The 17,576-nt window shown below is 32.1% G+C and overlaps 1 long non-coding RNA gene across 2 annotated transcripts; it reads left to right on the top strand.

Annotated features, from left to right (window-relative positions):
* The first annotated feature begins 2,417 nt into the window (after window positions 1-2,417).
* Window positions 2,418-9,112, top strand: LOC146995400 (uncharacterized). Of its 2 annotated transcripts, XR_015043024.1 has the most exons (5): window positions 2,418-2,701; window positions 2,825-2,944; window positions 4,418-4,526; window positions 6,692-6,734; window positions 8,873-9,112. It is a non-coding gene; the product is annotated as an uncharacterized LOC146995400 (long non-coding RNA). The 2 variants fall into 2 exon arrangements; XR_015043023.1 differs by having other exon boundaries at window positions 2,424-2,944.
* The last annotated feature ends 8,464 nt before the right edge of the window (window positions 9,113-17,576 follow it).

Here is a 17,576-nt window from a genome sequence, read left to right as displayed (position 1 = left end):
AAAACTTTTCCTTTTTTTTCTATTAATTTGATGTCTTCACTTTGTTTACTTTGGAATGGAGAAACCCAAAGACTTTTTAAAACATATCCTTTTTAAAAACTTATCTTATCTTATAAACTTTAAACTCATCCTTTTTAAAACATATAATTCCTAGAATGAGTCATGGTCTATTTTTAGAAACAGTGACACAACATTCCCACACAAAAGGGGCGTAGGGTTAATTTTTATCATGTCTAGAAGACATGATAAAAATTAACAAAAAGTTTTTTTTTTTTTTTTTTTTTTTTTTTTACATCTCAGATTTTTTTTTCTGAGCTCTGAAAATTTTTTCCCAGTCGGCAACCAAGTGAAAAATTTCCAATCGGCTTTTACTTTCACTTTCAACTCTTTTCTATAAAAGCATTCCACGTTTTCTGTTCAGAACCGTGCGGGCTCTCCATAGTGCAACATGCTTTTTCTCTCTCTCTCTACTTCATCTGCATCTAGCATGTTTTTCCTTCTTCAAGAAGTGGAATTCTTTGGGAATACCTTACAATTTCACGAGCTAGCTGTTTCTTATATTTCGAGGAGATTTCAATGAAATTGTTTATAGATGTCACCTATTGCAGATGGGGAAAAAGTCTATACTGGATCGCTGGAGACATCTCACCCAGATAGGTCACGTTATATTTTTTCCCACACCTAAATAAATTGGACATGAGCCATCCTTTTGTTTTCTCATCCAACAAAGATAGACACTGCAGACCGTTTTGGGTTTTCACTCTTCGCGAACCGAGACGAGCCGCAGCGACACATTGCGTTTTCTCTGAGCGCAATAAAGGATCACGTGAGCAGCCATTTTGTTTCCCATCTCACCCAGATAGGTCATGTTGTATTTTGTTTCATACACCTAGCCAATTTTGGACATGAGCCATCCTTTTGTTTTTTTTTTTCTATCGAACCAAGATGGACTCTGGAGACAATTTTGTTTCTCAACGGAAAAGTAAATTTTCTGAATGGGTACCGGTGTTCGAATACTTTTGTGACCGACTGTACGTGTTTCTAAGCTGTTCTGTGCATTTATTTTCCAGTAAAAATATGTTAAATTTATAATGAAATCCCTCGCTATTGTTGAATTTTTGTTTTAAAGTAATAAAGATGATATCCATAATTTACTATGTACAGCAAATTATTAAGAAATAGTTCGAAATCTAAATGCATGCGCATAACATTAAAGCCTTTAAAAAATGATGTTTCTGCATATTTCACGGATTCGCTTAGGTTAGAAAATAAATCTTAATAAAATGAAACAAATTTATGTGAATTCATTGATTTCAGTTTATGCGCATTTCATATTTATTAATCTCAAAGAAACTGCCTTTAATAAAGTTGAATTACAGAAATACACCTATATAAGTTTTTGGATACATCTTTCCACATGTTCAATGGTGTAAATATTTTACTTAATTTTATCACTATACTGCCCAGAAATTTGTAAGTTTATGCAAAAAATTTTTAACAACACAACAGTTTATCTTAACTTAAAAAAATGAATAATAATTAATATATAAAGAAAAGCATTGCTTTATTTAACACCTTTACAATTAATAAAAATAGTAACAATTGATTTCTTACTTTTCATGAAAGTTATAAAACGAATTAACTAAAACGTTCAAATTATACAATTTAAATCCTACCATATAGCATTGTATCTTAAGGAACGAAGATACGAGCTATAAACAGAAACATTAAAATGTATTTAATATATTTTGATTATAGTTATATTAAATAACCTATTTTAAGTCCTTTTTTTCCACATCTGGAAAGAAAACCACATGACATTGTGATATTTTTTGACATAGTTGTCATATTACATAAAAAAAGAAAATTAATACTTACGTGTTAAAAATAATACCCGGAATTTTTTTCGAGAATCTATTTGTGCATCCATATGCAATACAAGCTGACATGCTTCAAAAAGAAAAGAAAAAAATGTTGCAATGACAGACTTCCTTGCACAAGTCACGGTGATAACAGGAAGATGGCCGCCAAGCTTCACCGTTTGAGTTGAACCTTCCCTCCTTCTATTCTAACCTCCTTGCTTTCTTAATATGTTTAATTATAAAGAAAAAAAAAGCGTTGCAATTCTTGTTCACTGACCAATGGCAAAGCAGACACTTTCTACTTCCGGTTGTGGCGGGATATTTGTGAAGTCAGCACTCAGCAATGGCGGTCAAAAAAAATGGTAAAGTCGCAAAGAATACTGTTTGTTCGTGGATTGGCGTTTGTGACAGAATCCATCGAAGTTACTAATTATTTGAAGAAAGTAAGTGAATATTTTGGAAGCACTTCCGCAGATAACCCGGTAAATGTAAACATCGCCAACTTTGGCGATAATAGTTCAAACCTGGTAACCCAGCGGATTTATCCTATTCGCTTGTTCGAAGTTTGCAACCATTCCTCTTGCGTTCATTTTGTTGAATTATTACTGTCGTTGTTCGCATTTGCAGATTTATATTATTATTCTCTTACTTATTATTATTTTTTCTGAATTTTTTAACAACGAATAGATAGAAATATTTTCGTAGATAGATGCCGGTTCTCGGTTCGGGATGAAAGGAAGAAAATACGGCGGGAGGGGTGAAGCTAATTTATAACACGGCTGTTCACGTTGTGTTCTTAATTATTAACAGCTCTAAGAACCAGCAATTTAAATTACTAAGTAATGCTTTTATTTTTATTATTGGCTATTGTCATCTAAAATTATGAGAATAAATCAATTTTCTGGCGTAAAATTTTAACAAGATAATATATTGTTAATGCTTTTCTAACATTAACCTTTCAGAGGATGGCAAGTGTGACATAAATAGATGATTAAATTGAAATAAAAAATATTGATTATCTAACATGACAGAATAGTTTGATGCATCACCATGGTCATCAAAATTTGCAAACCACTGCTGGTGTAAGGAATATATTGTTTTCTGTGTTAACTGGAATTTAAAACAATTTTTTTTGTTTGTTTTTGTTTATCACGTTTAACAGGTTAATTTCAGTACATTAATACTAATTTATATTTTTCAAATGAATTTTTATTTCCGTTATAAATGCTTTATATTGTCTTATACTTAATATATTGTTTTCTGTGCTAAATTGAATTTAATATAATTTTCGTATATCACGTTTAACAGGTTAGTTTTACATCTACATGCTTATTATCTGTGAATTTCTACTACCATATGCTTAATATATTGTTTTGTCTGCTAACTTGAATTTACATGCACTAAAAATCACGTTTACAAAATATCACGTTTGCGGCTCGGCTCATCGCAACGGCGCCAACGGGTTCTCTGCGGATGAAAACCCAATATTTTATATTTTCAGTGTTTAATACTCGTACCTTTTTCACCTATATAAAATTTTATAAATAGCGTCTGTGTAGGAAATGTGATTTTCCATGTGTTGTTCTTTTGTGTACGTGCCTAATGATTCATTTTCAGGATTTGGTACTGTTAAATTTTGCACTAGTCTGTTTCTTACTGTTTGTGTCACTCCTTTTTGTATGTGTCTCATCTTTTTATAGTTATATTATTTTTACTCAAACGTTTTAATATTTATCTTAAAGCATACTGTAATTAAGCAGGAAATAGCTTTTAATGGAAAAAGAAAGCCAATATTAACATGACTAATTGTTCAGAAATCTGTTATGGAAATGTTATCTACCTTATGCCAAAAAATAAAGCATGTAACTTTCATTTATTTATGAAATTCAAAATTTTTTATTTGCTTAGTGTTTTCCCTAAAAATAATTTAATTTCTTATTTTTGAATTTAGTTTTATAAATTTGCTTTAATATATAATCTTTAACTCAAAGATATTGTGCTATTAAAAAAGGAAACTTTATGCCATAGAAACACAGGTACTTTGTTCCAAATCTGTGTTCATTTTTTTTTTTATATATATACTGAATTTTTATGCACTAGTAATTACTGAAATATATCCTTTCATGAATAATAAGTAAGTCCTAAGTCCTTTCATGAATGCATTTCTTTTTTGTTTGTTTGATTTTGTTGTTTTAAAAGATCTGCCATAGTTAAAGAAAGAAAATAAAGTAAGAATGCTTTACTTTCAGTTTTGAATAAATTTATTACTATTTACTGCAGCTTCAAGTTTCTCTAAACATAATTTTCGAAGTCAAAACTTGATAGTTATGTTGATTATTAGACTTGCATGAAAAAATTTATTGAAAAATTGGTATATGATCTAAAATACCTTAAATTATTTGAATGATATTTTACAAAATCATGTATTTTGATATAACTAGATAGTTAAAAAAATTTAAATTGTAAATGTGCAGAAATGCTTATATAAAACGAAGAAATTGTTTATATTTTTGTTGCTTTTTCCCTTGTAAATTAATTATCTATATATATTACAGTCTGGGGAGTCAGCACCCTGCTGAATTGTAGTAAACGAGACGTCCAATCTACTAACCAGCAAAGATGCAGATTTGGATTTTCTAGTTCATAGTTATTGAAATCGTAATGGTATGTTTGTTTAAATTAGTACTGTTTATGAATGTGATAAAAATAAATTCTGATAAGATAAGAAATGATTTATTTTCTATTAATTATGAACTGTAAATAATGTAACAAATTTTCTTCATAGTATATTTACTAAACATTTTTTTTTTTTTTTTTTTTTTTTTTTTATAAAAGGGAGGTAGTCTTATTTATACAATTCTTGCAGAGATACCAAGAAATAAAACATTTCAGGAATTTTCACTCAGTATATCTTGATGTGTAAAATCGTGTTGTTCAATGCCATATTACTTTTTCACAGGAAAGTAATTTTATTGATCTAACATCTGCATAAATCAAACTTTTTTAAGAATGATTACAGTTTCTAAGCTAACTTAAAATTTTCAGATTTAGAAAATGTATGTTTAATGTAGCATTAGTTTTCCATGGAATAGAAAAGGTTTTCAAAATGTTCAGTTGTTAGAGGGAAATAATATAAATGAGATTGTCCTGATACAGTTTCAGCTGGAAATGAAACTGAATTTTCGGATAGTGAAGATTTCATTTAAGAATTCTGATAAAACTGATTAATGTAATTCCTCTGCATTTAAAAATTCTAATAAAACATTAATGTAAATCCTCTGCATTTAAGAATTCTAATAAAACTCATTAATGTAAATCCTCTGCATTTAAGAATTCTAATGAAACTGAATAATGTAAATCCTATGATTCATGTAGGTATGCTTCTGTTATCAGGAGATTCAGAAATGTGTGTTTATATGCATGCATTTTTAAATGTAGGTGCTTGTGTGTGCATGTGTATATTCTTTATGTATGTATGTGTATATGCGCATACATGCATATACACATGCTTACATATCTACAGTGGAACCCCGAGATACGAGTTTAATTCGTTCCAGCATTCAAATGGTATAGCGAATTTCTCGTATCTAGAAACAAGCTTCCCCATTGAAAATAATGGAAATTCAGTTAACCCGTTCCACACCCCAAAAAATATTAATTTTTATATCATCATTATTTTAATATCAAGTCAATTTTTCCTAATAAATAACACTGGTAAATAATATAACAATAGTTTAACTTTGTTACCAACATTTTAACTCATTCTCATTAATCCACACCAACAACAGCTTCTCAACATCTAGGAGTACTTTTATGGTGCTTGGAAGCAACGATAATTCCTTTGGCTACATCAGGTTTCTTAATTTCTTCCTGCTTCTTCAGAATAGTATAGATTTTCGATATTGAAAGGCCGCAAGTCTTCGCCAATTCCGTCACCATGCTTATGTTTATCTACGATTTCTTTCTTGATGTCGACGGCCATGGCCTCCTTATTTTTCTTTGCAGCACTATCTGAGGCAACGATTTTCTTGCGAGGCATCTTGAAATAATTATTTTCACGTTAAATGTCAAAACAATTAACTTGCAAGTGCACAAACACGTATATAAAAGAACATTGAGTGATCTAACGAGGGGATTCCCCGAGTTGAGCCGGATAGGGAAATGGCGCTACCCATACCAACAGCCTGGCTCATTGCTCGTTACTCGAATTAATCTCGTATTTTGCTCACACTTTCCTCGTATCTCGAGGTTTCATTGTACATTTCTGAATCCCATCCTAATAACAGAGGAGTACCTTTGCCAGTATTGCAACAGAGCTAGAATGAATTATTGTGTTAAATATGTGGAAATTGCATGCTTAAAGTACTGTTATTTTCTAAAAATATTATGTATGTCTATTTTTTACAAGAAGAAAAAATAGCTAAAAGCTGTTAATTTACTCGGATTTATTAGTCCAAAGGGGCTTTGTCCCTAAAGAACTATTGTTTTTGTTTTGCATTGGTTCACTATAAATATCTGTTTCACTTTTCAAACTGTTCCTACCAAATGTTAGAGTCCCTAGTGTGGGATTAATACTCTCTATCTTAGTGCCCTCTATAACCTGTATAACCTACAAGGATTGCCAGTTTAGGCGAGATATCTAGGTAGTCATCATAATACGTACCTTATTTTTTATTATTTTTAAATTAAATTGAAAGTAATAAACTAGTTTTCAAGAATGGAGTTAAACTAGATTTGCATTCAACTCTGGTTTATTGTATTAATGATGTTTTGCTGTAACAAATATGAATTTTTTGTTTAGGTATAATAATTTAAAATGTTTTTTCTAGAGAATGAAGTACTGCCACTAAGGTAAAGGTGCTAACTTGCAAGGTAATTTTCTATTCTACATTAACTCAATCTTTATGTCCTGTTACAGATATATTGGCAGAAATAATGAAAACCTGACATTCAAAAAGAAAAGTAATAATGTTGAATGTAGTATATTAGATGGTTAACTGCGGTTTGGCAGCTCATTAATAATCTTACACATATTGAGTACGAATAACTTTGACTATTACCGGTATTTTCAATAGTATAAAATTAGGCAAGAAAGCAGTTTTAGCTTAGCACCGATTTTAAATACAACTCTCTTACCAATATCGGTTTGACAAAGGTAAAATATAATTGAATTTAATAAGTTGGAAATACTGTCTGTCTTTCCATGAGTTAAAAAATAATTTCAAATAAAATTTCTTTTTTTCAGTTTTTCATGTTATTTGTTTAATGTTATTGTAATCTGATTTATCATATTTAGTCACATATTCCATCCCTCTTTGCACCATAGTATATAATTCAAAGGACTTATCAATTTCAGCAATATTTTTTTTACCAGTATACATTTTTACCATAACTCTGTTTCTAAATCATATCCTGAAAAATTAAGGAGTAAAGTACACAAAGAAGGAAAATATGCAAGTAAATAATTGGCATTTAGTGTTGTTTATGTGTCTATTATTTGTACTAGATTGTAAAAATTATATAATTCTATTAGCTTTTTTAAATTATTCTTTTTGAAATTCAGGTGCTTCTTTGCACCCAAATGGTTAAAGCCCTAGTGTGACTTTGGTACTTTGATCTAACTTCTATTCCTAATAAATAATCCAGCTGCATACAGTTTACTCAATTTCTGCTATGTGTAAGGTAAACAATATTAGCTTTTTTTAAATATATCTTTTACAATTATTCCATCAGGTAGATTTCTTTCATATTTTGCCTTAATTGAGTCATCCTGCTAATTAAGAATTTATTAAAGTTAATATGTTAAGTTTTTGTGTGTATAATTCATTTTAAGTATGTGCAAGCAAATGCATACATTAACAGTTATGTAGAATTATGTTTTGGGTATCAAATTCAGAAAATTTGGGGCTGTTTTTAGAAGATTTATTAATGATTTATACTATATTAATATTGGTAAAAAAATTCTGTGGCTTTTATATGAGAGTATATATTTTAAAATAGCTGCATGATATGGTAGAGGTAAAAAGCTTCATGTGGATCATAAATTAATATTATGTGGCAATTTTTCATTTATTTAATAAAGAAAATATTCAAGCCACAATTAAAATTTTTTCACTGGATTATTTGCATACAAAGTTTGCAGCAAATATTTCCTGCAACAGAAGTGACAATTTTTATTTTGCCAAGACAGGAAATTTAGTTAGTGAAAGCAGTAACCCTATTTTGAGATGTTAAACAGGAAGGCAAATTTTTGAATTTAAATTGATTTTTGAAGGAAGACTTATTTAGTCTTGCTATCATTCTACGTGGCTCTTAACTTTTTTATGGTATTTATAATTTTATTGTTATTCAGCATTCTGTTTGCTTAGAATGCACATGAATGTAGACTTGAAATATTTTATATTGCAAACTGAGATGCCATTGTTATCATAATTAAAGATTTTTGCTCTGATTTTGGAGGAATTTACTGATAATACTTTTGATTGTGTATTGGTTTCTGGTTTATTGAAATGTGTAAAATAGCCTGTTAATGCATATACGTATGTTAATGACATGTATATGTTTATGAAGTATTCTGTTATATGTATATAGTGTTGTGATTAGTTTTCTGCTTACTCTTTATTTAAGAAAAAGTTATCTGTAAGAAAGTGAATATTCTTTACTATATGTAGGAGTAAAATTGAAAAGGCTAATGCAATATAATTAATACAAAATTAAGTTTTTTCTCATGTACTTAAATACAAACGTAGCCATTAAAGACTTTCTCAACCTTGCAGTTCTAAACAAATCTTAAGTATTTTTCACTTGAAATTATAGGCATTGTGTAAGGTATATAATTGAAGCTTACTGTGTGATAGTGTGAAATTAAATTTTTAGTTACTGAAATGTAAATTTTTAAATATGAAATACTCAGTGCATTTTATATGCATCTTTTAATACTTCAACTATATTTAAAAACTGAAAACCTCTGAAGTGTGAAATTGTTACAAATTTTTCTTTTTCTTGTTTAGGAGCTGTTCTCAAAACATTGGGTGACAAAGAATTCACTTTTACAAAAATTGAGCAGGATATTAAAGACAGCAAACTATAGAACAAATATGGCGAAGCTGCATGAAGTCTATGTTGAATTTTATTATTGAAAAAAATATGCTCTTCAGATTTAATGTTAGTTTTTATTGTTTAACAGTAATTGCAGTTTTTGAATACTTGTAAAATAAACCTAATTCTTAAATTAAATTCATGTGAATTTCTTTTGCAAGTATTACAGTTCATAATACTTCAAACAACTTGAAATTTTATACTTGTTAATTTATGTGGGATATGTTCATAATAATTTTATAATTTAAATAACTCATTGTCATCATATGAGCATAATCTAAAATGCACAGCGTTTGACAACAAATTAATAAAAAATTAGCCAACTTCTAATTGCTTTCTTTTGTCCAGTTGCCTCTTTTTAAATCATTTAATACCATAAAGATATTTGATGAAAAAAATAATTGATATGTCCACATCAACATGCACATTTATAATGATGTTATAGAAAAAGTCACATGAGATAAATATTAAAAAATTCAATATTCCTAAACAAATTAACTTTTTGAAATTTTATCTGGTATATAAGATAAAATAAAGAACATATTTAGGTAATTTTGAATTTGCATAATTTTATGAACTTATTTATGAAATTAACAGTTACATTGTAAAAGGGAACTTTTTAAAAATACCTCAATAAAGCATTTCTTTTGTAGAGGTGAACTTTTAGTACTGATCTAATATATTTATAAGATTTTAAACTGAAAAAGACAACAATAATAGATTACAATACATTGCAAGATTGACTGATAAATGTAAAATTTTTACATATCATAATTATGTGTGTAATTAAAACAGAAGTTACTCGATTAACTTGCATGCAAATTAATATTTTCTTTAACATGTTTGGGATAAACAGAATTTTAATAAATAAATATGTATAGATTTGTGTATTATCTGAAGATATGAATGAAATATTTGTGACATTAAACATTAATCTTTAAGGAAAATAACAAAGTCAACTTGGTAAACTATTGGAAAAGGTAAGTTTTTTACAATTTCCTGGTCTATATTTAACAATTTTAAAATTTAGCACACTCATTCAAATAATCTAAACGTATGATGTTTTCTTTTGTGCTACATTCGTTTACTGAATTTGTTAATTAACTATATTGTACTTTAGATGGAAATTAACGTAGATATTCCCTGTATTTTACGGTACAAAAACTTATATATTTGATAATAATTGACTTAAATCTTCCCTATGTTTTCTTTGCATATACGAATGACTTTGGTAAAAATTTAGTCCGATGTCTTCTCCTCTTTACTTTGTATAAGTGCACATTTTTGGTAAAAAATTTGCATAAATCTCCAATTACCTATTTACTGCATTTTTCGTAAAATGTGCTTATTTTAATCTCTTATTTTTTATATAAATCTATGCAAAAATGTTCTGCATATTATGATTAAAAGATAAAATTTAATATCAAATTTTTACATGTCCACCTTTTAGGTATGTACAGCAATATGGAATATATATAACTGGAAAATTTAAATGCAAAAAAAATAATTTCTATTCAAAAATTACATAACACTAAAAGGCTGAAAATCACTTTTAATATTTCATTTCAAAGTGACTACAAAATATGCAATAAATTTTGTAAACCTGAGTTCTATGTTTTAAATCAATGCTATCGTTCATTTACATGGCATAAGAAAATGTCCTTCAGAAAAGCAAATAATTTATTTAAAGTGTTATTTAGTAAACAACTGTTTGCTACAGTTTTTTACTAAATTTAAATTTATGAAATGAATTTAGTAAACAAAAATGCAAATGAATGATGGCATTAATTGATTTAAAACACAGAATTGATGTTTATGAAATTTATTGCGTATTTTGTAGTGACTTTGAAATGAAATATTAAAAGTCATTTTCAGCCTTTAAGTGTTACATAATTTTTTAATAGAATTTTCTTTTCTTTTCTTTTTCTTTTTTTTTTTTTTTTCCATTTACTAGTGCATTTAAATTTTCTAGTTATATATATTCCATATTGCTGTACATAACTAAAAGGCAGATATGTAAGAATTTGATATAAAAATTATTTTACCTTTTAATCATAGCATACAGAAAGTTTTTGCATAGATTTATATAAAAAATATGAGATTAAAATAAGTACATTTTATGAAAAATGCAGTGAAAAGGTAATTGGAGATTTATGCAAATTTTTTACCAAAAAATGTGCATTTATACACAGTAAAGTGGAGAATACATCGGATTAAATTTTTACCAGTCATTCGCATATGCAAAGAAAATATAGGGAAGATTTAGGTCAATTACTATCAAATATATACGTTTTTGTACCGTAAAATACGGGGAATATCTATCTTAATTTTTACATAATATGTACGTTTATATACAGTAAAAAATCGGGGAAATTTACGTAAATTTTTACTAATATATACGCATACGTGAAGCAAAAAATTGAGATTTACGTATATGCGATAAATATACGTAAATTTTTACTAAAAATATACGTAAATCCCTGAAATTTACGTATATTATACGTAAAAGTTGCGAATGAACAGTAGTCTCTCGCGTAAATGTACCTAAATTTTACGTAAAAGTTACGTATAGTATAACGTAAAAATATACGTAAATATTTAGTAATTGCCACTGGACACTTTTTATGATATTTTTACGTTCAACTTGAACGTTTTTTATACGAAAGGCCATTCGTAAATTGCACGTATTTTTCTCGTGCAATTTACGAATGCATGCTGCCTGGGTATTTGCTTTTATTAATATTTTTTTTTCCTAACCCACCCGTCTTTAAACAATGGAATAGTTTGAAAGGGTCAACCCATTTTATAGATATCAACCTCATACCCTCATCTCAACGGGTCTCGAGTGGGAGGAGGAAGTAGCAGGCGACGAGAACTAAGCATGTCTGTTTATCGAGTAGACGCATCGGGGAAAGAACGATACCCGACCGACCCCCAACATCCTCATTACGAATTATACGTCACGGATCCTGAAGGAAATCCTATCTTGGCTCGAGACGAAAACGGTCATGAGAATTACGCGGTAGATTTAAACGGAAACCAATACATTTTAGCTCCTCGACGGTATGCCCGAACGTCTTTTGGACGAGAATACTACCCGAAATTTCAAAATGGGGACGAGTATTCGCTTTATACGTCTGTTTTATTCCCTTATGCCAAAGACGAATCGGGGCATGAAATGTATCTTAAAAAGGCGGATGGAGTCGAATATTGTTTAACGGCCGGCGATCGAATTCGTTATGCTCGCGATGCTTGGGGAAACGAGTTTTATCCTCGAAGAGCGGATCAGCAAACGGAATACCTCTGTGAAGAAGTGGGGTATGCGAAAAGAGCCGACGGATCCGAAACGTATCCTAAATTTTATATCTACACTTCTGGTTAAGATCTCTCTCTCTCTATCGAAAGAGAAGAAAATAATAAAGAGTGTGTTACTGCAATGGAGCATTCTGACGCGGAACCTGTTTCGTATTCCATTTGGTGTGTGAAATGCCGAACCAAGACCGATACGGTCGACGTCCACTATCGCATGTCCAAAAATCGACGGCCGATGGTCACGGGAAAATGTCAGGCGTGTGGAACCAAGAAACAACAGTTTATTACAAATGCTTCCGTTCCACCTGGAATTCAGTTCCTGGATGAGGAGGAAGAAAAAGGAAAATGTTTCGAGTAAGAACAAACAAGTATATTCAAATCAAAATTGGAAAAAGATGGATCTTACTATTATCTGCTCTCCTAAAGCGGGTGGTTCTCCTTTACAGTTTGGTATACAGACGGATTCGCATAATCCGGTTCCAAGACTCGTGAATTTTCCTCAACCGGCAACTCCACCCTTAGATACTTCTTCTTTGAATGAGTTTTCTAGCATTCTGAAAGAATATCTAAACGTCGTGAAAGAATTGATTCTTCCCCTGCATCGAAATGTTGAAGAAAAGAGCTCTGAATGTGGAAGCACGGACACGGATCCAAAGCCAAACTCGGAGGGTTGAAAGGAATTGGTGAAAGTCCATTATTAAAAAAAAAAAAAAAAAAAAAAAAAAAAAACAACGGTCATGTCATGTCTTGTCGATCGAGTCGGCTAGAAAAATTTCTCTAGATCAGATTGAAAAAAAAAAAAAAAACCCTTTTGGTTAACTCTCTCTTCTTTTTGTCTGGGAAGGAAGTCTCACCCTTTCTAAAAATAGACCATCACTCACTCTTTCTCAAGGCAATTATTCCAAGAATGAGTCATGATTATTTTTAGAAACGGTGAGACAACCTTCCTAGACAAAAAGGAGGGACAGTTAATTTTTATCATGTCTAGAAGACATGATAAAAATTAACCAAAAGTTTTTTTTTTTTTTTTTCACTCAGAAAATTTTTTCCAGAGCTCTGAGAATTTTTTCCCAGTCGACTCGATGATCCAAACAACAAGACATCCAAAATTGTTTCTAGAAGAAACTCTCGCTTCTCTATTTAAACCCCTCGCGTTTCCAACTTCAGATCCGTGTGTGCTGTGCACTCAACTAGTTACGCGCTTCTCCTCCCTCCTGGAAAGAGCCTTTTTTTTTTCTGAGCTCTTAGCATTTTTTCTCAGCTTCATTTCCATTCTCCAGGTTTCTGTCTCCTCCTTTCCGTTAACACTGCAAAATTTCTAAATTTCTCATCACTCGGAGCTTGGAAATCTGTCATCAAAAAAACATGACATAGCTCTGCTTTCAAGGAGTCGGTTTAGATCCGTCAGGATCATGGCTGATTTTCCATGATGGCTCTCCAACCGCAATATTAGAGTTTGAAAGGAATAAGGTAAAAAAGTTCGTCCTAGATATCCAACGAAACGTAAAAAGAGCGACGAGGATCTAAAAAAGCTACGACCCTTTCCAGAAGGGAGGGGCAATGGATATTCAGGTGAGTCCACAGCATGGACTGCACGAAAATGAAACGGCTTCCGCAGATAACAGAATGTTCGAGATGTCTCTTGTCAATCGAGTCAGCTGGTAAAATTTTCTAAGAGCTGAGAAAAATGTTCGCATACCTTTACAGAAATTCTTTCCAGGAGGGAGAAGTGTGTATCCAGGTCGAATTCACAGCACAGACTGAACTGAAGTTGGAAACACGAGTGGTTTAAATAGAGAAGGGAGAGTTCCTTCTAGAAACAATTTGGATCTGTCTTGTTTGGATCATCGAGTCGGCTGGGAAAAAATTCTCAGAGCTTTGGAAAAAATTTATGAGTGAAAAAAAAAAACTTTTTGTTAATTTTTATCATGTCTTCTAGACATGATAAAAATTAACTCTCTCTTCTTTTTGTCTGGGAAGGATGTCTCACCGTTTCGAAAAACAAACTGTGACTCATTCTTGGAATAATTGCCATGAGAAGGATGAGTTATGGTTTCATGTTCGAAACGGTGAGACATCCTTCCTTGACAAAAAGAGGGGACAGTTAATTTTTATCATGTCTATAAGACATGATAAAAATTAACAAAAAGTTTTTTTTTTTCATTACTCAGAAATTTTTTCCATAGCTCTGAGAATTTTTTCTCCCCCAACCAACTCAATGGACTAGACGATGAGTTTTTAAGAATGGACGTTTTGTTATTTATACAGATATTCCGAGTTTCGCGTCAGGTAAATGCGCGCTCACCTTAGAGTGGATTCCCTTCAGACAGGTCTAGAGAGTGGATAACCCATCAAGAATTCTTCGACAGGTTTTTGGAAAAAGAAATCGTCAAGAAGTGAGTATTGATTTTGATATTTTTTTTCAACCTTGGGTCAGTTTCTAGTACATTCCTATACTAATTCCATTGTATTTAAAAAAAAATAATGTCAGCACGGACTGATCTGACCCGAAACGCTTGCCCATCCAGTTGGCTGGAGGGAGAAAAAAAAAAAAGAAAAAAGAAATTTGTTGTGAAGGATATGTCAATTCTTTTCTAAAAATAGATTTCTAAGAAAAGAATGAACCTTTGTTGGAAATCTGTTTTTAGAAACATGTCTAGACAACATGTTGACAAGAAAAAAATTCTTTTTTTTTCCTGTGAGCGAAATGATTTTTTTCTTTCCACCCACTTTTCTTTCTTTGGGAGGAAGAAAGAACTTCCCTTCCCCCCGCCTTTTTTCCACTAGTATTTATATAGATCCGAGTTTTTCTGCCTACAGGGTTCATTCTCGTTCTTCCTTCCCAACCAAGCAAAACTAAAATGTCGACCGATGCCGTTGCAGTTCTACCTACCCTGGTGGAAATCACGCCCGTCTGTCATCTCGAACGAGCTCATCAATCGGAACCTCTCTCCCGTTTCGAGGAATGGTTTCGGGACCCGGAGCGTATGGAACAAATCGTCCAAGAAACCATGTGCTATTTATCCTGTTACGATGGAAAAACCCTGCATTATTTTTCGTCCATCGAAGCTTTCAAGCATTTTGCTTTCCAATCGATGATAGAGGCAGGAACCTTTCGCTTACACGTTTATCTGCGATGGGAAAATGTGATCGCCGTCGATGCTGGAACCTTTTTAAAACTGTTTTACGTTTCACCCGAGTGGGTTCATATTCTTCAAACCGGAGAAGCTTCCATCCGTCTTTATGGATGGGAAATGGAATCAGAAGCCGACGGGTATCGTATGATTCCCTATCGACTGCGAGCTCGCTCAGTGTACATTATTCACGGACCTCTTTACTACCAACTCCAATTTCATGACAAGACGGTGTTTCCCGTAGACGCCCTCTCCAAGAAGAAAATGGAGCCTTTACGAGCGTTGCATCCTGAACAGCATTTCCAATTCCCTGCTCGCGAGGAAGAGAGGAGAAGGAAAAGATCCAGAAGGAGGAGACACCTAAAGAGGTACTAAAAAGAAGTCGGAAGGTGGAAGCATTTTTTTTTTTTCATTAACGGAAAAAAACTGTGGATCATTCTCTGTATATTTCTTGGAAAAAAAAAGAAAAGACTTATAGTCATAATAGAGGGAGTTAGGAGGGACCTTATCTATATATAGCTCTCTATATGAATCGCAAGCGTCAACAGGACGGTCCACCCAAAACAATCTACCTTAGCTTTCTCAGAGCAGAGTGGAAGAAAGGCCAAGATGCGTGGACTCATTGGAAGCAAAATTCGAGTGGTTTAAATAGATAAGTGAGAAAAGATTTTGAGAGATGTTGATGGAGCTGGCTGGGAAAAAATTGGCAAAGCTCAGAGAAAAATTTCTGAATTTGAAAAAAAAAAAAAAAAAAAAAAAAACTTTTGGTTAATTTTTATCATGTCTTAAGACATGATAAAAATTAACTCTCTCTTCTTTTTGTCTGGGAATGATGTCTCACCGTTTCGAAAAATAGACCATCACTCATCATCCTTTCTAAAATACGAGTAATAGAATTTCAAGAATGGGATATGTTCTATTTTTCGAAACGGTGAGACATCATTCCCAGACAAAAAGAAGAGAGAGTTAATTTATATCATGTCTATAAGACATGATAAAAATTAACCAAAAGTTTTTTTTTTTTTTTTTTTTTATAACTTAAAATTTTTTTCCAGAGCGCTGAGAAATTTTTCCCAGTCGACTCACTCATCCAAACAAGACATATAAATTGTTTCTAGAAGGAGCTCTTATTTTTTTCTATTTAAGGAACTCGAGTTTCGGCTTCCCATCAGTCTGTACTGTGCATTCAACCTGGATACCCATTCTTTGGAGGTAGGGGGAAACTTTTGCAGTTTTTTTTTCTGAAACCCTCTATGGATCAGAGAATCTCACGCATATCCTCCTCCGTGGATCGAAATGGACTGACCGTCACATCTGTTTTAGATAATAGTTTTGAATTATCCACCTCCTCCCCAAGATTGGACTATCTCAATATTTTTTTAAAGAAAACAAAATTATTTTTTATGATTATTCTACAATTTTTAGTTCCCCTCCCCCCAACTCTTTAAGAAGAATAAAAACATAAAGCACATTGAAACAGTTCCGATAAATTTTGAAACTGAAAGTCCATCACCTTGTTCTCCACGGGACTAAAATAAGTTTCCCCGGTCTGAGGATCTTCTTGGATTTGAAGAGGTTCTCTCATCACACTCTGAAGCCAGGTTGAAAAGAGGAGAGCGTCTGGACCCAAATCGTTGAGCAGTCTTTCCAGGGAATCGAAGGTGATAAAAGGGGTATGGCGGAGAATCCGTCTGGGGCGGTCCGACGTATCGATCCAGAGATCCGTCGTTAAGGATCGGTAAGGGCGAAAAGGGGCTCGAGAGATCCATTGCTGAAGGGTCCGTTGACCTTTCGGACTCATCCAAGTCCCTTGCTGGGAAAGGCAAGTCACGAGTTCCGATCCTCGAAAATAGAGCGTGCCCAACCCCAAGTAAAACGTGAGGGGGATCGTCTTGGCGAACCGGAAACGAATCGCGAGGGAAAAAGACTCTCGCCGTAACCACTCCATGGCATTTGGTTTTCTCTCTCTCTCTCCTGAGGATGAGATGGAAAAGAAGAAAAGACAACTTTTCTCTCGGCTTCTTTTATATATAGGAAGAGAGAGGGGGGAGGGTTCTCGAAAAGACTCATGGCAAATTTCCTCTTCTTCTTTTTGAGGTAGGTGGGAGGAACTCGTTTTTTTTGGTGGAGAGAATGCGTCGGATGACATCCCTAGACATTTAAAAAAAGA

Source organism: Stegodyphus dumicola, chromosome 9, assembly GCF_044657685.1.
Source record: "Stegodyphus dumicola isolate Sdum_Otavi_A_Nest chromosome 9, ASM4465768v1".
Taxonomy (NCBI): domain Eukaryota; kingdom Metazoa; phylum Arthropoda; class Arachnida; order Araneae; family Eresidae; genus Stegodyphus; species Stegodyphus dumicola.
The sequence above is the reverse complement of the archived record's forward strand: the minus strand, read 5'-3'. Positions and strand labels throughout refer to the sequence as shown.